Raw genomic sequence first — 25,775 nt, forward strand, 5'->3', positions numbered from 1 at the left:
TTTTTCTTGTATCTGGGTTAGTTCAATTTCTTGACATATTGTGTAAGGGGGAGCGTGTAAAATTTGTTTTACTTATTTGGATTTTTATTCATTAGTTTCGTATTTTTTCTTAAGTGTTATTTTTGAAGATACTCCGTTCACATTTGCTTTGCTTTGCTTTGCTTTGCTTTGCTTTGCTTTGCTTTGCTTTGCTTTGCTTTGCTTTGCTTTGCTTTGCTTTGCTTTGCTTTGCTTTGCTTTGCTTTGCTTTGCTTTGCTTTGCTTGATCAGACAAAAGTTCTGTGTTCACAATTGTGGGATTCATTGTTTACTATTGTCACAGCCAATTTGGATAGTTTTAAAAGGGGACTGGGCAGATTAATCGAGCATCACCTACAGGGAATGCTAATATTTATGGCTATATAAAAGTTCCTGACTCAAAAACTATGTATTAATATTGCAGGGAAACCACAGAGGGAAGGGAGTTATTACGCTCTAATCCAACTTTGTCAGCTTCCCAAATACATCCACTTGCCTACTGTGTATCATTAAAACCTTGATGAAATGGGCCTGTGGCCTGTACTAACAGGCTACTTTTCTTACGTTTTTATGTTCTTGTTTCCAGTTGTCTTTTGATCTATCATGAGAATAATAGATGCAGTACAGTCAGTGATGGAATTCATTTTTTTTACTACCGGTTCTGTAGGCATGGCTTGGTGGGTGTGGTGTGTCTTGTGGACGTGGCAGGGGAAAGTAACTGCAAAATTCCCATTCCCACCCCACTCCAGGGAAAGGATATTGCAAAATCTCCATTCCCACCCTACTCTGGGACCGGCCAGAGGTGGTATTTGCCAGTTCTCCGAACGACTCAAAATTTCCGCTACCGGTTCTCTAAAATCTGCTGAATAGCACCCCTGATCTCAAGGCAGCCAATTATATAGTTTAACTGTGTATTATGTGACTCATTTTTTCCATCATGGGTTTCCCACCTTTATCGGATGAACCAGTTTTAGGAAAACCATTATTTTATTCATAATATATATAATTGTATAGTGTTCAACCATTTCTTGCTTTTAACCAACAAGCTTCCAAATATTGTAACATTTTTCTTAGTATAGGAATTGTTTCAAATTCTTGATAATTTTGCTTCGTGTGTTTTGGTTACCTTCCAGCTGTGCAATAGTTCTTCAGAGACATGGTGAGCAGAATTGCCAACAAGCATAAATATGTATGGAGGAATGTGAGATGTTGGCAGCTTGATGTCTTTTCCTTTCTTAATAATTTCTAACATTGAATTTTCTTTTCTTTTACAGTAGCTCTTATACTTTCTGACAATTATTTCACTTTAGATGTCATTTTCTTTTAGTAGAGATAATTATTTTACCTGAATATTGACCCATGTTAATGCTCATTTCCCTATTTGGAGAAAACATTCTTACATTTTTAGTATTATTTTTGTTTTAACTTCCCCAAATAATTGGTATCATTCAACTTGGTTATCATACAAATCATTTTGTAGATTCAGTACAAAGATAGTGACAAGGAATCAGGAATCAAGGCAATAAGTGTCATTAGGGATTGATGGTATGATGGGATTCATGTAGAAAAAGGTTTCACTGATTGAAAAGGAGATTTTCCTCATTGTTATTCCAAATAATTATCTTCTGTAAATCCAGGGGTGGGCTGCTGGGGGTTCTCAGGGGTTTGGGAGAACCTCTAGCTAAGATTCTATGCAGTTCAGAGAACCCCCAAATCCCATTCCTGGGTGACCCCGCCCACCTCGCCCCTCCCAGGAGTCCCCACACAGCCCATTTTGGGATGCCGGTAAGTGCAGGGTACGTGCGGATGCTCAGGTAGGGCGAAAAACGGGCCTATTGGAAGTTCATGAAGGCCGGAAACGGGCCCTTTTCCAGCCTCCAGAGGGCCTCCAGAGCCTGGAGAGGCTCGACGAGGCTTGACGAAAGCCGTCCCAGAGGCTCAGAGTCTCCGAAGCCCAGGGAGGGCAAAAACACCCTCCCCCCATGGTGCAGGAGGCTGACCACACCCACCATGGCCGCACCCACCCAGCAACCGGGCAGAGAACCCCTTGCTAAATTTTTTGAAGCCCACCTCTGGGTAAATCCAAACTGGGTTCTTCTTTCTCTCTGTTACAATACCTATCCATATACACTTGCTAATGCTCCGTAAACAGTTGCAATATGTTTTAGACTCAGTGCAACCACTTGGGCTGTTCAGGCCAATTTGATGCAGCCTTTATTATCTAAGGATGTCAGCACCACAAGCTCCTTTAACAGTTGTTACCACCCTAGATATTCATACTATTTGTTTGTTTATCGAAATTTAGAAGCCATCTAATTTCAGGACCTATTTACTCACAAGGAGGAGATAAGCTATAGATAAAAAGTTAAGGATTTGCCGTTATCCCCACTTGTCTCTCTCTGCCTGTTCTTTGTCTATGAGATTGCTAATGCTAATACAAGGTCCTGTCCTGCTTTTCTTCCTAGGTAATCAAGGACAGAGAACATGTGTAGTATACATCGGGGTGAAATCTAAATTTTTTTGCTATCGGTTCTGTGGGCGTGGCTTGGAGTGGGGGTCATGTGACTGGGTGGGCGTGGCTATGTAACCATGTGACTGGGGTATCAAAAGACAGAAACTCACACTAGCAATGTCCTGCTGGAACAGGGTTGGACTAGATGAACTCCAGGTCCCTTCCAGCCCTGTATTATCCTCTGAAGCTGTGTCTAGTGCCAGATTTGTACTCCTTCCTTCCTTCCTCCCTTCCTCCCTCCTTTCTTCCCCCCCTCTCTCTCAAAAATGAACCCCCCACACACACACCGTTTTTCCTCCCAGCCTACCTGAAGCCTGCTAGCCAAACCAAAAAACGGGGGGGAGTCTGTTTTTCCTCCCCACCCCTGTTTTTCTGGCTAGCACCCAGCTGAGCCATGTGATCATGAGTTGTTGTTTTTTTACTTTTAAAAGCATTTTTTTTCAGCCAAAGAAAAAATGCTTTTAAAAGTTAAAAAAAAAACCCTCTGATGATCGTGCGGCTCAGCTGGGCATGGGCGGGCGGGCAGGGATTTTTGCTACTGGTTCTCCGAACCACCCACCGCTATCACTGCCAGACCGGGCAATCCGGACTGAACCGGGAGCATTTCACCCCTTGTGTACATGTGTAGTGTACATGTGTACACAAGGACAGTGTACCTTTTTCCTGGGTACACAAGGACAGAGGATATTATCTTTTTACTACTCTCTTGCAGAATATAGGCAGTTGGATCGCTATTCCTACAATGTATAATTCTATTTTCTGTGTTAGTTGTAAAAACCTGCTTTACTAATTTTTTCTCAGATTAAGTTCCTGCTCTTACTCGGGAGAGAGAATGCTTCGACCTCTCCAACATTAGTTAAGGAACAGAGCTGGGTGTTAATTCCTTGATGATGGCACTCCACACTCTGAAGCTCTAATTGACCTGGTAGTTCTCCAGTACTATGTTCCATGCTGATCCTGCCAGAAAGAACTGTATCCATTGTAAAACAATGCTCTCTCCCCAATCCTGCCAGATGGTCCAGAAGAATAACATGGTTAGCAACAAGTGATTCATTCCCCCCACCCAAAAAAAGAGCAAAGACATTTAAAATTATTAACAGAGTGTTCATAATTAGCAAATCTAGCAACTATTTATTTTTTATAAAAGTGAGTCTTCAATGCAGGATAACCCATTTTTCTATCAAATTTATCACAGAAATAGCTTCATTGATGGAAATTCTAGGAATGTTAGTGCCACTTGAGTAGTAGGAGATTTGATGAGAGACACAGAGAAAGAGAGAGAGAAAGAGAGAGAGAGAGAGAGAGAGAGTTTGCTCAGTTAGATCTACAGATGTTTTGAATACTGGAGAATCGATAAACCTCAAGTCTAACTTCCAGTTATTACACAGAGCATCCATGTGGTTATCTTGGTAACAAAACACATGCAAATGAAATCCTGTGATTAACTCAAGAAGTTGAACTGGGATCGTGTTTAATATTTTGCAGATGGTTCGCAAATATTATCTAAATGAATGGGGAATTGTTTGTTTCCAGTTTGTCGGTAGGGTTTAAAGTGTCACATGTTCTCACCTATTCCTAGTTCCATCTGAGTTAACTTTGCTCATCCTTTGCATTTTCTGTTGGAACTAACTGAAATTGAGACTCAAAAATGTTTCACAGATCTCACAATTTTGTTTTTCCTTGCATGCAAAAACAGGTTTTGGAGAGGAGGAACAGTACATTGAGTGGGCTAAACAGGGACTCACAGTAGGTTAAATTAAATCCTCTTTTCCATTTTGAATAACCTGCTTTATATTCAGTGATGGGATTCAAGTAATTTAACAACCGGTTCTCTACCCTAATGTTTTCTTCCAACAACCAGTTTGCCAAACTGCTCAGAAAGTTAACAACCAGTTCTCCCGAAGTGGTAAGAACTGGCTGAATCCCACCACTGTTTATATTACATGTGAACTATTCTTGCATTTCTATATTTAAGATATTGCAGCGTTTCACTTTCCAATTTATACTGCTCTGGAAATCAACTTTGCTATAATATTACAGGTTTCAAAAACAGCATAGTGGCTCTGATAGATATGGCCAATTTCTTATATTGCAGTGACTGCATGCCAGCAAAACTCATAAATAAAATATGTGGATTAGGAGATTTTAACTCCTACCCTTTCTATGAACTGTTGGTCTTATCACAGTTATTCTTTTCCTTCTTGACTCCCCTGCATTCCATTTGTCAGATACATTTTGATGTTATAACATGGTGCAGAACAGATTTCCTAACAAGGAAAGCTTGAACAGGTTAAAACGTTGCAGGTATGACAAGCCTTTACAAGACAAATTTTGGGCAAAAAAACCCCATGTAATATTTTTGCTAGTAGACAGATACTTGAATCATATCCCAATAATCAGAGTTGTGTCTTGTTTATTCTGATAGCGTGACCTATTTTTCAAAATAGAATATCAGGCATGAAATTTAGAATTAACTGATTTTTGTGCACCCTGTAGCTGTTTTGCTGTGGTTTTTTTTAAATCTCCCTATATTAATGACTACTAAATTTTCACCTTTTCATTCAATGGATACTAAATATTATTAACTGCAGGACTATTCAAGCATTCTACTGGACAATATTAACACCGCATGTAAAAGAAGAACAAAAATTTGGATTTCGTCCCTGCATCTTCCAATTTAGTACCTCACATTATTTATGCACATATAAGGAGAGGCACATGAAGTGGCAAGATTGTAGTAATTGCTGATATTCCTCCAATCCTGCATAATCCAGATTCAAAATGATGAAGATAACTTATATACGATCAGCAAACTCCTTGTCAGACTTTTCTCTAGTGAATTGAGACTGCGCAACTAGTGCCAGCAACAGATTTGGCATGATTGGGTTGCTGACAGACATAGTCCTATTTTCCTTCTCTGTGAAATGTTGAACATGTGGAATAAAATAGTCAAATAGAATCATCTTCAGGATCTAATCCAACATATGCAAACCTTCTGCCTTGGCTGAGTACAAAAGTTTAAAATTAAAAGCTGCATAACCATTGTTTACAGTGTGAAATCTTTGCCCAAACAAAACAAGAAATTAGTTGTTAAAAGGTTTGTTTTTTCCTGCGAAAATACACACAAGACTGAGCTGTAAAGAGATTTTCGTACTGTATTTTTTTTTTTTGTTTGTGAGAAATAACGTGATTAGAAGTGACTTCTAACCCGGAGAAAGGCAAGCAATTATACTATTGAATGCTGCAGTAATCTCTACACTCTTATTATCACTGCCCTAAAATTACTGTATTTCTTTAGTGATTAAATTCATACTCTGCTGCCTTTCTTCCAGCAGTTCCCCTTCCAGATTTTCCCCACAACAATATATTTCTGAAGCAAAGCTGAAAAACAATGAATGGCCAAAATTACCCAATGAGTTCCATACTAGCAGTCACAGTTCAAGACTTTAATCACTATTAGCTGTTGCAAGTACCATAGTCTTTTCATTTCTCCCCTTTCAAAAAATGAAAGTAGCATAGCTGCCTCTTTACAACCTAAGACAAATTGACGGATCAGATATGGCTGATACATTCTGAGTTGGCAATCTGTGTGCTTGATCACTATATCTCGGGCTCACTATTAAAGGAGAGAAGATATGAAGATCCTTCCCTAATTCAGTACCGGTATGGAAAAAAATACAAGTACAGCATATGGGTTTGATGTGTTGCCATTAGGCATATTATATCACTTCTTTCCAATCTCCATGAATATTTGAACAATTCTTCTAATCTTCCCAGTTCTTTGAGCAGTTTTTCAGAAGACCCAAAAGATCAAGATGGTACACGAGAATACAAAATAGATGCACTTCATTCATTTTGCATGACATACTGTATGTAAATAACACTTTTTCAGGAAGTCATATAAGTTTGTTATTATAAAATACATTGTGTAGTTAGAAGATGGGCATACACAGATACAGAAACAAACATTTTTCACATAATTGAGTGAATTGAGGGTGCTAATGCTAATTACCAATAGCTAGCGTTTTTGTTTTATTTTGATGAGCTTGGATGATGAATTTTGAGTTTTTCAAAGTCTAAATTATTTTTGGGGCTTAATTTTCAGCAGTGCTTCTCAGAAGTACTTTAGAAGCTGCAAAAAAAAGTTTAGGTGCAACACCATTGCCTAACATAGTTTAAAACTAGGAATCAAAATTAGATATCCATAACAAGTAGAAACCACTTTTTATAAGACATATAATAATATTTGTGTCGCTCATCAATGTTTGACTTCTTCCTGCTTTCTACTTCATATTAGTGTTATTATTCTGGATTTTTATATTTCTCTACTGATCAGCTTGCTATTAAATCTCTTTGTTTTTCAATCAGTCCATACAATCAACCAATTCATCAGGTGAGAAAAGGCAACATTTTTAATAGCTTGGTAAAAAATACAGTTGCACTTGGAAATTTTTCTTTTATATTTTCTCTTCTTTCCCAAAATGAATTTCTAGAAGATCCTACTGAACCAGTTTCCAGGTTATCATCTGTAATGGGAAACACACATTAAATCAAAAATTCCTAGCTGAAAATTCTGAAACCTAAAAACAAAAATAATGCAACTATCACTTATGCTAGTTCAGTAGAAAGTGGATCTATGAACACATCAGTTTAACATATATGGTTTGGAGCTCTTCACACTACTAAAGATAAATTTCTGCAAACAAAGTTAAAGGATTGAAGCTCAGAGCTAAGCACATTTACCAGGAACAGTAGATTTTTTTATTAATGTTGGCCTGGAACTGCTTCAAGTCAAAACTCATGTCGCCATGCAATATCATGCCTCTGGGCTTATATGGAAGAAACTAGATTATGAATAATGTCTCTGTGACCCAGCAGTGCAAATGTGAGAACACTTTTAAAAGATGAAGAATTATAGTAATAAATGTTCCATTAGAAATTATATAAATGCCAATTCAGCAACCAAATAACACATAAGGATTAATAGGTTACATAACTAATTTTATGGCTGTCATGAATGAAGATAACTCGTATAAGATTACCTTGAGAAATACATTTCATTTTTGGACAAATAGCAGTGTTTGCATACAACCTGAACAAAAGGGGGGGGGGAAATGATTGTTATATTTAATTATAGAAGCTCCACATTTCTGAAATTTATTTATATAAATTTATATTTCCTATTTCTGAGTGAAATGCCACTCAGAACTGCAATGCCAGTTTGCATGCTGTAAATAAATGTGTAATTAAAAGCCGTGTTAACTAATGCTGAAAAACATTTGGTTTGCATTAGGTTCAGAAGAAAATGAAGGCAAAAACATACTTTTGCCGAAGAACATGTTTTAAGTTCATTATTAAACTTTTTCATTTGATTTTGACTCAAAAAAATTAATAAATATTGTTAAAAAAGAAAGTGAGGAAAAAAAGAATTTATCAGTGAAGTAGCTTTCTCTATAGAATTAATTCTGATATTTCTCAGTAAATATAGTATTTATAGTACAATGTAAAAAAAATTGTCTTTTAATGATCCCGTAATCCCTTGCATCAGGGTGGAGTTGAGGCAACTGAATGGAGCTAAGTGTTTACTAGCTGAATGCCCTTCCTGTCGCCAATTCAGAGTTTGTAGCAGATATACACTCATTGTGCCCAGAGCTACCTAGGATCGAACTCACAGCCTCCTGATTGTGATTTCTCAACAATGTATGTCCGCCAGAAAGTCAGTTTAAACATTACCTAAAAGTAATAGAGAGGAGGTTAAAAACAGTTCATATCTTTCTTCTTCCTTCCTTCCTTCTTATTCGTTTGTTTCTTTGTTTATTATATTGCCCATCTCACTTGCATGTAACTCTAGGCAGCCTGTAATATGCATATTACAGATTTAAATGTCCATATGATAAGACAGTCTATCTCATCTCTTTCTCATCAGAGTTTTAACTTTACAAATTACAAGTTCAGTTTAGTCTTCAACTGTCCAAAGTCAGCAGACAAAAAACTATGCGCCGGTTTTTGCATAGTAAAGTTGTACTTGCTTTTCCTAGTGAATATACTTTAGTAATGCTTTTATTACTGTGCACATTTGCGCAAAATGATGCTTCATTGATTATTATTTATTTATTTATTTATTTATTGTGGGTAATTTTCTGTGAAACATACATATATGCGTATACCTTGCATACAAACTATCCAAATTGTCTTAGCATGCAAAAATCCAGATCCAAAAATCCATAATAACTAAAAATCCTGATGCTAATTTATATACAAATGTACCATCCCTACATCAGTGATCACAGAAAATATAGATTTCACTACTAAGTACCAGCCAGAGATCAACTGCAGTTGGCAAAACAGCAAAGATAGCATAGCTTCAAAAGAAATAACATTCTGATATAAAGCAGGACTTTGAAAGAGGAAAAAAGATAAAAAAGAAAATGACAACCTCTTAGATTCAATAAATCTATTATCAATTCTGAAATATTACATGAGTTCACACATTAAGGAAACTCACACTATGTGATGCTTGGATCTCATTCCGTTGATTTTCTTTGGCATAAGTTAGAGAATTCACAAAAATAGTTTTGCTCCAACATTTTTCTCATCATTTCAATGAATGAAGTCATTTACATGCACAAATCAGCTTCCTTTATTCAAATGTATGGTACTATTGTGTACACACACATACATGCATACAAATTTACCAAAACTATTGAAGTCCTCTGCATGAATTTACTGTACATTTGCATTAGACTCAATGGTGGTTTCTACCAGTTTGCCCCGGTTCAGGCAAACTGTTAGTGGCGGTGGTGGGAGGCTCCACCCACCCACCTGGATGTCATCATGGATGTTCTGCGCATACGCAGAAAATGTGCATGTGCAGAAGCGCTGCGTGCAAGCGAAGCAAGCGCAAGCGCCCTCACAGTTCCAAACCGGTAGCGAAGGAAAATGGAACCCACTACTGATTAGACTCCATATATTATGTCAACCTAACACACTTTTAATTTTTGTGAGTGTATACTGAACTTCCGCAGAGGACTTAGGAAACTGGTTGTATTAAGATTAAAAATGAGAGTGAATTATCCTTACTTGCTCCCTTTCCATCCTCACTACTAATTATAAACCTTGGTTCACTGTCTCCACTTAATGGTCTCTAATAAATGATTGAAGCCAAATGCCAGCACACTATGTACAAGTTCTTCTAAGGGAACATAGGTTAATCTTTTGCAACATCAACTAAAACAAAAACGCCTATGTGTTTTGATGTGTTGGATGATAATTATCCTTCACTTGATGTGATCAAGAAATGGTTGGATCTTTTAGATTATAAATTCCTTGTTTTATATTATGATGTAATTGATATTGATGTTACTCCATCAGTGTTTACTACATTTAATTATAAGTTATAATTATAATTAGTTGTACAAATAAAAATTTAATTATGTTCTAATTCACATCCTTGGTGTTCCTTTATTCCTTGCATTTGTCTACTGTCTCCAGGGATTGGGGCACATTTTGATATTCATTCATCCGTCAACTTCTCCTATTAGAGTCCATAATTTATACCTATGTCATGTTGTTTGTTAGAAATCATATTTGTATGTAAGTATTTATCTCCTACCTTTATTATTTTTATAAATAACTGAGATGGTGAGCAGTGGGTTGGGCTGAAAAAGATTGGCTAAGCTAAAGGCTTTCAGGCCTTAGGATGAGACTCGAACTCACATTCTCCCAGTTTCAGTCTTTTTTTTTTATTCAAAAAGTTTTATAAAAAAAAATTTCCCCCTTTCCCCCAGACCCCCTCCCCTCTCCCTTCACAAACCCCCTCCCCCCTCCCTCCTGACTTCCCGGAACAAACACAAGGTATAGTTAAAAATAAAACAAACATATGCTAAAAAAAGAAATTCCCCCCAAAACTATTATATCAATTTTCCCTCTCTAGCTCTGACTTCCTCCTTACATAACCAAAATCCTTCAAAAAAAAAAAATAACAATTAACAGTAATAAAATATATAAATCAATAAAACAAATTAATCCTAAAGTATTTAAAACCAGCTAATGCCTAAAAATCCAATCCAATTCAGAGAATATCTCCCTTATAATTTCTATAACCATATAATTTCCCCCCCAAATCTTTCTTACGTAAGATCTTTCGAGAATATTCTATTTGCAATTCAGTACAACACATTATATAATTTCAATACAAGAAATTACAATATCTATTCAACTTTAGTCCTAGTCTTTTATGATAGATGTGAAACATATAATCAACCCATTTCTTCCAGATCTTTCTCACATAAAGTCTTTCAGGAACGCTAATATTTTTATCTGTTAATATTTCAAAAAAAACTTTTTTCCAGGGTAATACTTTTATCTCTTGCCATTTTTTTTGATGCATTAGTCTCTGTCTTTCCTTCATTACTCCTTTTAAAAAGTCAATCACAATATTTCCTAATAGTTCCTTATGTCCAACAATCCACAAGTTACTGTCATATATTCCATCAGTCTGGAAAGAGAAATCTTGGAAAGCATTAATCCTGTGAATTTTTCCGGTTCGGGAGGCAGTCTCTTGTAACACAGATTCAGGCATTTCATCTAAACTTTTTAGAAAAGGCCTCTTTACATCATTTTGTTTATTCATGATCATATCTTCATTTTTATCCATTTTTGCTTGCGCCTCCATTCCATATTCCAAGTACCGATTACACTGGTTAATTTCCTCCAAAATCTCATCCAAAATGTCCCCATTTTTTATCAATTCGTATTTTTGAATAATTAAATACATTCTTTCTGTATAATTCTGTATAAAGTCACGAATCCATTCTTCTGAAAGAACCTTCATGGCAAAGTTCTTGCTGAGAATCCCCTTATGAAATACTTAAACAAACTAATATAATCCAACAGTCCACAGTCCAACACAATAAGATAAAGTCTCCATTCTTAGTTACGCAGCTTGCTCCTTTCCACTGTACTTCACTTTACTTTCACTTCCTCTCAAACGCCATTTTAAACAGTCAGTTAAAGCAAGGGGGAAAAAAGTTTCTTTTTAAAAGGTGGAAGTCAGGAAATCAAAAATACTTGCAATCCAATAATTGTTCACTCGTGTTTCTTCTGTCTGCATGTAGAGATCCACAAAAAGAAATCAATTGAGCAGAGGTGGATACCTTCCTCTTTTCCTGCTTTTGCAGGAGCGTGCTTAATACCGGAGATTGAAGCAGGATTATGGGATTCAACCTTTCGGGACTTTGCATAACAAAAACAAAGCCCCTAGGGGAATCTACCACTCCCCCCCCCCCGCCTGTGCTCTATTCTCTCTCTTTCAACCAGAGAGGGAAATTAAAGCCGGGAAGAGCTGTTCTTCACTGTTTTCACCGGCTTTTACAATATCCAGTGCGGAGTGCCTTAAATTAGCACCCAGCGAGAAAGGTGGCGCCAATCGGAAGTCCTCCCAGTTTCAGTCTTCATTCCTTAATCATTAGATCAAACTTTAATATGTTGTTTAACATATTTAACCCTTTGGTTAATATGTTTAACCCTTTGGCTGAACAGTACAGGCAAATTTGGAGCTCAAATGCTACATTTAGCAGGCAATATACAATATCAACACATTCAGTGACTGTGTTAGAACAAAGATCTCATACCACCATTTCTATAAAATTGTTTGGAAGAAATTATTGGAAATGTCAGAACTGAACCTACTGAGTTTTCAGATGCAACAGAGTAAGCAAAGAACTTTAAGCACTCTGCTTACCTCTTTCTTTCTCCAAAATTTTCTTTTTCCTAATTGTATGTCAAAGTAAAGCATCCTAGATGTAAGGTAACCAAAGCAATGTATGTGTGTGTGTGTGTGTATCCACACAAGCACATGCACACAGAGATAGATGATGATAATAGATAGATAGATAAATAGATAGTAGATAGATAGATAGATAGATAGATAGATAGATAGATAGATAGATAGATAGATAGATAGATCGATCTTTAGACTGTAAGTTATTAGAAATATATCACCTGCCAAAGTTTGCAGCTTTCCTATTCATGTATGCACATTTGTTTTCATATCCAACTTCCTATAGTTGTTTAACTATTACAATAATATTAAAGATGTTGTTATAAATGGATGTGTTTCTTTACATAGAGATAGATGATAGCTAGATAACTAGACAGACAGACAGACAGACAGACAGACAGACAAACAGATAGACAGATACATACAGTACATCCCAAATTTCAAATGGCTTCTTTGTAACCCGCCCAAAAAACCCCAAATCCAGATGTTTGAGGAATTCACTGAAGTATTTCAGCCTTTGAGGACTCTGGAGTTTGGTCTTGGTTTGTGTGAGGAAGTTTGGCCAAGTGTTTTCTTTCACACTGGAGACCAAGAGCAGGCAGCCACATCTGGATGGTTCTCAGCCAAAGATGAGTAAGTAAGCAGTAATGGAATTTATTATGCAACTAAGAGTTGCTAGACAGAGAAATGGGAAGCATATAAATTTAATAAATAAATAAAGTAAGAATATAACATAACATAACAACAGAGTTGGAAGGGACCTTGGAGGCCTTCTAGTCCAACCCCCTGCCCAGGCAGGAAACCCTACACCATCTCAGTCAGATGGTTATCCAACATTTTCTTAAAAATTTCCAGTGTTGGAGCATTCACAACTTCTGAAGGCAAGTCGTTCCACTTATTAATTGTTCTAACTGTCAGGAAATTTCTCCTTAGTTCTAAGTTGCTTCTTTCTTTGATCAGTTTCCACCCATTGCTTCTTGTTCTACCCTCAGGTGCTTTGGAGAACAGCCCGACTCCCTCTTCTTTGTGGCAACCCCTGAGATATTGGAACACAGCTATCATGTCTCCCCTAGTCCTTCTTTTTATCTTCCATAGGCATGGCTAACTTCTGTTCTTTACATATTTTTGTTTCTTATTACATAATTTGGTTAACAACTCAACCTTACCATACTACAAACCAGTCAGTTTGTCTTCTTTAACATCAGACATCAATACAACACAACAAATGGTTTAGCACTGAAGACATGTTGAAACTTTTGGATCAACTGTTACAAGATCCTTTAAAACACTAAAAAAATGGCCTTTTAAAAAATGCTGAATGTTCCCATTAAACAACTAGTGCTGCTCTATATTTAGCAACCCTGGTCAAAAAGAGAACATTTGGATGATATAGAGATGTGTTGGAAAGGGATAGTGTCTTTCTCACTTTCTAATTAACTAATGCCAAAGTTTTGTTTTTTTTCATTATGAGCAAATAAATAGAAGTTGATATTTCTGATGGCTAGGAAGTTGAGAGAAATATAGAAAAGATCCATTCCGTTATTCTATAACAGCCTCCAGCGTGTGTCCACTTATCTATTGCATTGGAAAACCCTTTTATTTCTCCTGAATTTATATCCAAACCAAAGATCCTATATTTAAATTTTCTGCCCTAGCACAAAAGCACAGCTGGCTGTTTCACTCAGTATGGTGGAAAAAGATACATTTTTAGGACATTTCCTTCTTTGTAGCTTCAAACCAGCTCTGAAGAATCCCTGACTTTTTGGAGCAGATTTTAAGAACAAAGGAATCAATAAGGAATTACGAATTGCTGAAAATCACATTCTTCCCCATCTTCCTTCCATCTTTGATGGATATTAGCTCATTATTCCCTTCTTTTTCATTAATTTCATTTTGACAGTTGGGTTCCCCTCACCCCCAATTATATAACAATATAAACATTGTTATAATAATAACAGTAATAATAATGTATTACTATTAGCATATACAGTTTGTGTTATACATATTGTATATTCAATGATCTCATCCCTATTATTTCTTAAAGCTAATTTTTTAGAGTTAATTATTTTTCAAAAACTCACATTTGTCCTTTATTTTAATTATTTAACTTTTACCATACAGATGATACCAGTTATTGCACAGGGTTATTGTTGTTTTTCATTCATGTAAAAAAAAAATATGGAAACTGAATGGTCTTTTAAAAATAAATGTACATATATTGTTTGATTTTAGATATTTTTGTTAGAATAAACCAAGTTTTTCTTCGATTTTTTCTTTACAAAGAAAAGTTCTAAACATAAAGTTTTTATTCTTAAGATCCTCTTTCAGATTTGCCCCCTTTTTCAGGTTTGTCCTTTATATTTTTCCAAGAAAATATGGTCACCATAACTATAATCCAATTATTTTATAAGTATACCAAGTAACTTCTATCATACTGTATCTAATCTTATAGTATCACCCATCCATGTTTTTCTGTCCTAAATCAGGCCTTATATAGCTTATTTTTTGCTTCTATTCCTATTGAAATATATCAGAAAAGTGCTATTTATACATTTCTCACTGAATCTGTTTTCACTTCAATTTCTATATCTGAAACTCCATCCTGTTCCTACACTGCATGGAATTTATTTCTTGCCCTTTCTTTTCTGTTTTTATTTACCCCTAAGGGGAGCTTTAAGCAACAGTTACTGGAACTTTAATTTGCAATGCTTGGCCTTGACTCATCTACCCTAAGTTGTAAATCAAGCTATATCATAACTATTTTCCATCACCAGTTACCAAGGCTAGGTATTTTGCCACAGAAGTAATATTACTGGGCAGTTCTGTGTGCTCTTTCACAACTCCTAGAACTACATTCAGGAAAGACTAAATCACTGAATCCCGTGTCATAAATCCCACAAGAGCAAAAGTAGGCTTCAAAAAATAGTTTAAGCTATGTCGTTGTTTTGTTTTCTTTTTAAAAGATATCCTTGGCACACTCAGAACCCAGAAAATTAATTGCAGCCTAGATGCGTCCCATCATTCATGAGCAACCCTTTCCAGTTAGGACAGTAACTATATGAATTAAATCTGAATCTGTGCTTCCACTGGGACATCTTTTAGAATTTCATTTTGGAAATCTGAATGTCCATCATTCCCTTTGAATAGTATTGTAATAAACAAAGAGTTTGGTTTGACAAGTTTCAGACGAATTAGTCCAGAAATTTTTATGTAAGAGAAATCCTTAAAGAATGGAAATAATGAAAAATAATATTTTTATACATCACCCATGAATTTTTGTAGGCAACTTTTAAAATATGTTTTACAGTATAGACTGCCCTATTTGTGAAACCTGCAGCTTTGGCAGAATTTTTTTAAAAAATAATCTTATTAAAGTCTACAAATATGAAAATTTAAAAAAACTAAAACTAAAAAACTAAAACTAGGAAAAATATAAAAAAGAAAAAGGCATGCAAAGAGATAGAAAAAAGAAAAGAATAAGAAAACATATATAAAGGATAACTCTAACCCCCTACCTTCAGATAAATATAAAAAACTTCAATAATTTAACACTTTCTCTAATATTTCAATTAAAAAGAAAGAAAATATCTCTTCTTCCCATATCTCAACTTTTATCAATAATCAGATCAAAGCACATCATTCAAACCTAATGAGCAAAAGTCTATTAAGAGCTACTAAAAATAATACACTGTTTATATTTTAATTTTTGCCAAATAAATCCATATTATTTTCCGACTTATCACTTTTTCTAAGAAATAAAACAAAAGTAATCTCTTCTCATTTATAAACAGAGCTTTAAAATATTGTTATTCAGTCCTGTCAAAAAGAAAATCTATTAATAACTACCAGAACACAAAAAACACTCATATTTTAACTCTTGTCAAATAAATTCACTTTATATTTCTTCTGTTTGCTTTTTAGAAAGCTTGATCTTTAATCCCATCAAATGATGTCCCTACAATATTATTTCTTATTATTTTCTCTTTTTTCTCCTCTCAGGAACAACATTAGTTGTCAGTTCCCTGAGGATGAGCTTCTGCAGGGGTGGCTGCAGGGGGTTCACAGGGGTTTGGGAGCACCACTAGCTAAGATTCTGTGTATTTCGGAGAACCCCCAAATCCAACTCCTGGCTGGCCCCCCCACCCTGTCCCGCCCCCCCCCCCAGGAGTCCGTTTTGGATGCAAAGGCTCGGGGAGGGCGAAAAATGGGCCTACCGGAAGTTCAGGAAGGTCGGAAATGGGCCTGTTTCAGGTCTCCAGAGGGCCTCTGGAGCCTGGGGAGGCAGTTTTCACAAAACGCCATGGTACAGGAGGCTGACTAGGCCACGCCCACCATGGCCACACCCACCCAGCAACCGGGCAGAGAACCCCTTGCAAAAAATTTTGAAGCCCACCCCTGGGCTTCTGCATGAGTCCAAAAGTTCAGAAGACTAAACCTTTGGTCCCTGAGTGGCCCAGATTGTATCCTGCAACAACTTGAGTAGTTTGACACATTCCCCTAGTAAATCCAAAATAATAAGCTTTCCAAATAATTGTTCTAATTTATTATTTATATGTTCTCTTTAGTTATTTATTTAGTATTTATACCCTCTGTTAGGTCTGTTTTTATAATATTAGATAAGTAATATCTTTTAAGTAATTACACTGTTCCCAAACGATCTTAATTTCTTTTATAGTCAAATAATATTGCTCCATTATATGAATGGGTCTCTTCTTCTTTACTGTAATTCTTAGTTCTCTCTTGTTTCCTCTGGTCAACCTTGAAAGTCCCCTCTAATGAAATGTTAATTTTCCAATTAATAAAACTTTTCCATGGAAAGATTTGTTACAGTTGATTTCAAAACCTTCTTACGTTATTTTATAATTTTTTTTAAAAAAGACCCACAAGAAATATTGTTTCAAGTCTTATAACTTAAAGCCTTTTAGTTTAGCCTTTAAATTTCCAAAATCAGCATTCTAGCTTGCCCTTTTCTGTTTTACAAAAATCAAAGTTTTTCTTTTCAATCCTTAAACTTACAGAAAACTTCTTTCATTGGGGGTGGAAGTAAATTCTCTCAGTATGATGATATTTGCCCTTCAGAAAGTCAATGACAAGCGGTTTCCTAAAGTAATTAAGAGAGGAAGTGGGTAAACCCAATGTCCATTTAAAGGCACCAAACTGTAGCTTAGGCGGAATGATTTTCTCTCTACTTCCAGAAATCTCAAATCCACTAGAGATGACAATTTCGTAAGCTATTCACAGGCAGTCTCTGTATAGAATAAACCTGTGAATGATTCTAGTCCAGTGATGGCGAACCTTCGTCGTTCTCGTATGCCAGCCCGCATGCCGGAAGTGGCACGCGAAACCGTCCCATGCTGAATGTGCGGCCTCGTCGGCTCCCATCGCGTTCCTGTGCTCAAATGCGCACCGGTCAGCTGGCCGTCACACGCACGGTCTTGGCCACCCCAGAAGTGCGATGGTCCATTGCACATGCATGAGCAGCCAACCAATAAGGCCGAGTGCTGGCTCGTGCATGCGCGATGGACTGCCGCACCTCCAGGGTCTGCCGGCACTGCGCACGCGATGGCCAGCTGACCGGCACACATTTGAGCACAGGAACGCACTGAGGAGCCGGTGAGGCTGCACATTTGGCACGGGATGGTTTCGTGTGCCGATTCCGGCACGCATGCCATAGGTTCGCCAACACAGTTCTAGACCTTTCCTTGATCCAAAGAGGAGTTCTGAGGAACTGATCTGTTCACCAGTAGAAGGATTAGGGCTCTTGATGATAGATATAAATTTTAATATTTGTTTTCTGCTCAATTGGTACAAAAGTGTCAGAAAATGTAAGAACGAAGCCGTGAAACCTAAAATTTCTTCCCCACCCTCCCCTGTGCATTACGAATCACACACAATCTCAACACTCAATACTGCCTTCTATATGCTCCTATAGAGCAAATTGCAGGATTCAATCTTCTTTGCTCTAGAAGAAAGAACTCAGCAATTGAAATCATTAACCGATCTGCATGTTTTATTCAGCATCTCAAAGCACAGCTGGCATTGTCAATCACAAAAGTTAATTTCACAGTTTATCAGCTAGACAGCGAAGATGAAATTCCTGTTGCGTCTTGGGTAATAGCGATAGAAAATCAGTCTTAAATAGGATTGCTGGAAAGGAAGGAAAAGACTCATTTCCCACCCATCTTTCTTCCAATAAGCCTGTCCAAGATCATTTGGTTCTTCTAGCAGGAAGAAAAATTGGTCATTTGGAAAAAGTAGAACTTGTACTCCATCTACTGTCGTAGCAGCCAGATCAGGGTGAAACCAGCAGGTTCTGACAGGTTCTGGAGAACCGGTAGCAGAAATTTTGAGCAGTTTGGAGAACCAGCAAATACCACCTCTGGCTGGCCCCAGAGTGGGGAAGGAATGGAGATTTTGCAATATCCTTCCCCTGCCATGCCCACCAAGCCACACTATGCCCACCAAGCCACACCCACAGAACCAGTAGTAAAAAAATTTGGATTTCACCACTGAGCCACATTCAATAAAACTGGAAGGAAGGAGATTAAAGAATCAATGAACTGAACACTTGTTTGTAGTGTAACGTAATATTTTCAAAAAACCGTGTAACTCATCAGCCGAGAAGGTTGATGAGAAATATCTAATTATGCATATGTTACTATCATCTTTAAACATAGCTGATGATCCCCAATTGTTTTCCAAAATCATCTTTCATATGAATATTACTTGGAAAATTTCTCTCCTAATTTCAGCTTATTCTTTTCCTTTGAACATCTTATTGAGAAAAACTTCTAAACATGTTTATAGTATAGTGAAAATTAATTGTAAATCCAAGATAATAAGCTTTCCAAATAATTGTTCTAATTTATTATTTATATGTTTTCTTAAGTTATTTAGTATCTATACCCTCTGGTAGATCTGTTTCTATAATATTAGATAAGTAATATCTTTTAAATAATATTTGTATTAAAATATTTATTTATTTAAATATTTCTTTTTAAAAAATTATTTAAAAGTTATTTAAACATACCTTTTTTAAGGGACCACAACTGGAATACTGTATCCAGCTTTAGTCATCACACTACAAAAAAAGATGTTGAGACTTTGGGAAAAGTACAGAGAAGAGCAATTAAGATGATTAAAGGCCCGGAGACTAAAACATATGAAGAACAGTTGCAGGATTTGGGTTTGCCTAATCTAGAGAAAAGGATGACTAGGGGGTGACATGATAGCAGTATTCCAGTATTTGAGAGTCTGCCACAAAGAAGAGGGGATTAATTTATTTTCAAAAGCACCCAGAAGGCAGGACAAGAAACTACCAGTAATCAAGGAGAGAAGCAATCTGGAATTAAGGAGAAATTTCCTAACAGTGAGAACAATTAACCAGTGGAACAGCTTGCTGTCAGAGGTTGTAGATGCTTCATCACTGGAAGTCTTTAAGAAGAGACTGGACAGCCACTTGTCTGAAATGGTGTAGGGTCTCCTGTTTGAGCAACAGGATGGGCTTCCAATGTCCTTTTCAGCTCTATTCTGTTCTGTATATATTTCTCCATTTTCTTCTATGGGAAATTAAGACAATGTCAAATGGATTAGGAAATATTTAGTGTAATTCTTTCTTGGTTATAATGAGAATATTTCTGTGAATCTTATTATGTCTACTGCCAGATTACATACATACAAATCATATAATAAAGCATATCTCCCCCAGAGATGAAATGCATCTACCACTGTAAAGCAATAACCATGGGCCAGTAAAATGACGTAGAAGTAATCCTGTTTTTCTTATCTACATTTAAAAGCTTGGGTCATAAAACTATGAATCAATACAAACCTGTTAGTTCAGTGCTGCACTTAGATTTTGCAAATTAACTACTGGACAATAGAAGAGGAAAAAAGATGTTCTGATTTGCTAATTGAAGCACAGTACTTCAGAATTCATTCTGGATTCTATCTGCTGAGTTCATCCCCAGATAGTGAGTATGAAGTATCCTCATTCACAAAGATCCATAAAATAAGAAAAATCACATTGTTGATGGCAGTAGTGGGATCCAAAAAAATTTACTACCAGTTCTGTGGGTGTGGCTTGGTGGGTGTGGCATGGCATGGCTTTGTGGGTGTGGCAGGGGAAGGATCAATGGTGGGATTCAAATAATTTAACAACCGGTTCTCTGCCCTAATGATTTCTTCCAACAACCAGTTCACCAAACTGCTCAGAAAGTTAACAACCGGTTCTCCCGAAGTGGTGTGAACTGGCTGAATCCCACCATTGGGAAGGATACTGTAAAATCTCCATTTCCTCCCGATCAGCTGGAATTTGGGAGGCAGAGAATGGATGGGGGTGGGGCCAGTCAGAGGTGGTATTTACCAGTTCTCCAAACTACTCAAAATTTCTGCTACTGGTTCTCCAGAACTGGTCAGAACCTGCTGAATACCACCTCCGGTTCATAAATAAATGGAATTCTTTATTGGCCAAGTGTGATTGGATACACAAGGAATTTGTCTTTGGTGCATATGCTTTCAGTATACATAAAAAGATGAGATACACTCGTCAAGAATCACAGGGCACAACACCCAGTGACAGTCATATGGTACAATAAGCAATCAAATCATACTAGGAAACAATATCAATATAAATCTCAAGGATGGCCTATGAATCCTAGAAGAATTCCTCTTCCTTTGGATCTGGTCTCTAGATTTTCTTTTAGTAAGTTTTATTTTCTTTTCCATAAATCAGTTCCCTACTAAATCAGAACCCTCCTCTTCACAATTGTGCCACACCCCCTCAATAAATTCCATTACATTTGATGAAATTATTGACATTCAGACTTAACTAAAGGAAAATTTAGGAAGTAAAAATTCAGCCAAAGTTTTACAAGATCAAGTCTGCTTAGGATATATCTAATGCTATCTAATGAGGTCAGGTGGATCAAGCAGTTCCCCAAGAATTTCAGCCAGAATTTAAGTTGGCAGAGGCTTAATTGGCCCCCCAAAGGAGATGCAGCCTAATTGTAGCCAAATGAAAGTTTTAGGCGTTGATTGAGGGATATGCATTATAGTTTTTAAAAATACATATATTAAACTGGTACTAAGCTTGTAATCTCTTATAGATGAACAAGTAAGCACCATATGGCATTGTAGCCCAAATGTTGGCTTTAAATAGTTTGGTAACTGCCAATAAATCATTATTTCTGTATTGGCTTGCAAATTTAACAAGTTAACAGATTGACCTGCTGAGTTATGTTGTATGATTTTTGTTTTTTGGAAGAGCAAGGAAAATATTTAATGGAAAACAATTAAATTAAAGATGTAATGTTTTATTGTTTTTGGGTACCTGTGATATTTTAGTCACATAAAACAATTAAGCAACAAGGAATAGCCCTTGAATAGTTGAAGGATTTGATTTCTTCATCCACTTTTTAGGCAGCCCAAGGGAGACCATCATATTTTCCTAATCCAGTGGCAATAAATCTTTTCTGACTTTTTAAAAATATGTCATATTTATGAGAGACACAAAGTTCAAATTCATTTCTGTAAAGGATAAATAATTTTCCTGTTGATTACATAATATATATTTATGTCACACAAAAAACAGAAAAATTGGAATACATTGAAAGAGAATGGAAAATGAAACCTTAACATGCCAGAGTAAAAAAGAATTATTAATTTGGGTTTCCTGCTTATCCAAAATGATTTTTATTATTAAAAGTAATTTTGTTTGCAGCAATTACTTTTCAACTGGATTGCTAAACTTTATTTATTTATTTAGAAGAGTTTGGATAACCATTTGTCTGAAATGGTATAGGGTTTCCTGCCTAAGCAGGAGGTTGGATGTTATTCCAATTCTATTCTATTCTATTCTATTTTGTTCTGTTCTGTTCTGTTCTGTTCTATTCTATTCTTTTACACCTTTTTTTGTTATATTCCATCCCATATGTTAATAACAACTATAAATTGTTTCTATAATAATGTAATCCCACATTTTTTTCCCTTCCCAAATTTAAGCTTCTTTGTCTTCTATCAACTTGTTTGTTTTTTGTTTGTTGTTTGTTTACATTTATATCCCACCCTTCTCCGAAGACTCAGGGAGGCTTACAGGGTGTAAGGCAATAGTCTCATTCTATTTGTATATTTACAAAGTCAACTTATTGCCCCCCCAACAATCTGGGTCCTCATTTTACTTACCTTATAAAGGATGGAAGGCTGAGTCAACCTTGGACCTGGTGGGACTAAAACCTGCAGTAATTGCAGGCAGCTGTGTTTTAATAACAGGCTTCTTACAGCCTGAGCCACACCGCGGCCCTATGCCTACACAACTATGCAGGCAACCTCCAAAAATCTTGTGATTTAACCCTCACCTTCTTTTTCCATGGGTGTGATGACCCAGGGCAAGGCACAGAGACAACACAGTCATCTGATAGTTCAAACCGCTCCTTTATTGTTCCAGTTTTCCCCCAAATGCTCCCACATTTATGGTACGTCCCAGAGCAAAGTGCTCACACATACATATACCTCCAGCAGCCTCTGGCTGCAAGTAGACCAGCAAAACACTGTTAGCACCATGGCTGCAAAGCAAGAAATCCAGCGGGGCAAGGGAATAAGTTAGTGAATCCAGGAAGCAAAGGAACAAGGCAATGGTTTCAGAAAGCAAAGGAATAAGGCAATTAGTCCAGGAAGCAAGGAATAAAGCAAGAAGTCCAGGAAACTCCAAAAGTCAGCAATGGCACACAAAACTCCATGAGTTTGTTCCTGAGAAACACCCCTCTCCACAGCGTCTCCTTAAGTCTCAGTTCCCAGGTGTGCCTTGTGAAGAAAGGCAGGGTGTTCTCCTCCTGAGTCATTGGGTTGGCCTGCCCTGTTCCCAGCTCCTCTCCACTCTCCATGCCCAGGGATCAGGAGGGGGCGGTCCCTGCTCATCACCTGAGCTCTGTCGCTCTTCATGTCCACTGCCAGCCCTCTCTCAGTCATCCCCCATTCCTCCCTGCTGGCAAGCCATCCCAAGCCTGAGGGGCCCAGGGCTGCCCTATCCTGCTCCTCCCCTATTCCTCCAAAGTCAATGAAGTCACCCCCTCAGTCTCAGTTGGCCACAGCTCTGGTTCATCCTTCCCTTCAGATTCAGATTCTGACAGGTGCATGCCAATGGGTTGCTCTATGATGCCTGTACAAAAGAGGCAGGATTTTATGGTTGCTGTCTTTTGACCTCCATGTAGAAGGCAATCAAATATATGGAACATAAAAGCAAATGAGGAATAAATCAAGAGCCTATGTTCATATATTGTACCCTAGAACTATATGAAACAACAAGCCAGAATGAAATGCGAATGACAAAAATTATTAATAATATTTTAAATTTTTAAATGTTTTAATTATCGGCCGCATAGTAATAGCTCATTTTAAATTCTTTTAATTGTACATATTCTGTGTTTTATTTTGGCTGTACACCGCCCTGAGTCCTTCGGGAGAAGGGCGGTATAGAAATTTAATAAAATTAAAATAAATAAAATAAAATTATTATTTATTTATTATAAATAATAAAAATGAATTGTTAAATTGTCCCACAGCAAGTTGGCCCATAGTCAGTTGGCCATAGCAAGTTGTCCCATGGCAAGTTGTCCCATTGGCCATGGTAGGTTGGTTGCAACGAATTGGCTATGATGAGTTGTCCCATTCCACTCTGTTCCCTCTTCAAATCCAATCATACTATCTTTATTCACCTTACTATAGAATTACATGGATTACAGGTAGTTCTCAGTTTATGACCATAATTAAGTCCAACATTTCTTTTGTTAAGTGAGACATTTGTTAAGTAAGTTTTGCCCATTTTACGACCTTTCTTGCCACAGTTGTTAAGTGAATCACCGCAGTTGATAAGTTAGTAATTCAGTTGTTAAGTGAATCTGGTTTTCCTATTGACTTTGCTTGTCAGAAGGTAGCAAAAGGATATGACATGACCCCGGTACACAGCAAAGGTCATAAATATAAGCCAGTTGCCAAGCATCTGAATGCTCACCACATGATCAAGGGGAAGCTGCAAAGGTCGTAACTTTGAAAATGGTCATAACGCAGTTTTTTCAGTGGCGGTATAACTTTGAACGGTCATTAAATGATCTGTTGTAATTCAAGGACTAGCTGTATTCTTTGCTTGTTTTATTGATGTTCCCTTTGTCTAAGACCAGTTTTTTCTTCCCTTGTCTTCCCATTAATAATGACAGCAGGAATACCTCCAGTTTGTTGGGAGCACCCAGTATGTTTTCTCTTTTAATTGACGAAATTTACAATAAAACTTGAGGGCAAAATGCAGCTCATTAAAGTGAGTTATTCTGTCCAGTGCATTATGGGTTATGGAATTTATATATTTTATCCAAGCAGAATTCTATATAGCAGTTTTTGGAGAAAAGTTGGAGAAATTCAAAAGCACATGACTGCCATTTTGCCCAGTTTATGTTATATTTCAATGCGAACTCAGTCTTGGACATAGATTAATAATGCTATTTAGTCAGCTAGCCAGGTTTCATTTAACAGAATTACAGATTTAAAGAAACAGATGACAATATTACAATTTTTAATTTTTCTGCCTAAATTAGAAAAGCAGATTTCTTGGCACAACAGAGAACTGTGCTTATTATAAATTATTGTCAATTACAACTAAATCATCATGATCAAGTCTGCATTTTCCATTTTCACATCTATGCTGCAGAAGATTAGGACTTCAGCAGATTGCTAGGAATTAGCTAATTTGAAGCTGCACATTCATTTGTTTTACACTATTTATTGCTTTATGTCACAAAAACAATAACTGGAATTTCATTACCTTAATCCTGCTGGTAATGATAATTTTCAGATAAACGCATTAAAGATCTGACTTCTAAATGGGGTTTCTTTCCAACAGTGAACAGCAGCCAAAATCATGTACCGTATATACTCGAGTATAAGCCGAGTTTTTCGGCACGTTTTTTGTGCTGAAAAACGCCCCCTCGGCTTATACTCGAGTCTACCCTTGCAGAGCCGACCCAGGGAGAGGGTTTTTTTGCCCTCGGGAACAGCTGGGCCGGCAGGACGAGCCCAAATGCTGCCGGCATGCTTTGCCAGCTCGGCCGGCTCGTTTTGGGGCGGCGGCTGGCCTCCGGCGTTTTCTTCCGCCGCTTTTGATGGCGGCGGCGGTGTGAGGCCGCCGTGAAGTGCCGGCTGGGGAGCCCGGGATTGGCTCCTGGCCCCCAGCCGGCACTTCACGGCGGCCTCCCCTGCCGCCGCACTCAATTTCGGCTGGAGAGGAGGGCGAGTGACAAACAAATAGAGTTCTTCGCTTGGCGTTTGTCACCCTCGCCCTCCTCTCAGCGAAATTGAGTGCGGCGGCAGTGGGGTGGGTGGGTGGGGAGGCCGCCGTGAAGTGCCGGCTGGGGAGCCCGGGATTGGCTCCTGGCCCCCAGCCGGCACTTCACGGCGGCCTCCCCTGCCGCCGCACTCAAT

Source organism: Ahaetulla prasina, chromosome 3, assembly GCF_028640845.1.
Source record: "Ahaetulla prasina isolate Xishuangbanna chromosome 3, ASM2864084v1, whole genome shotgun sequence".
Taxonomy (NCBI): Eukaryota; Metazoa; Chordata; class Lepidosauria; order Squamata; family Colubridae; genus Ahaetulla; species Ahaetulla prasina.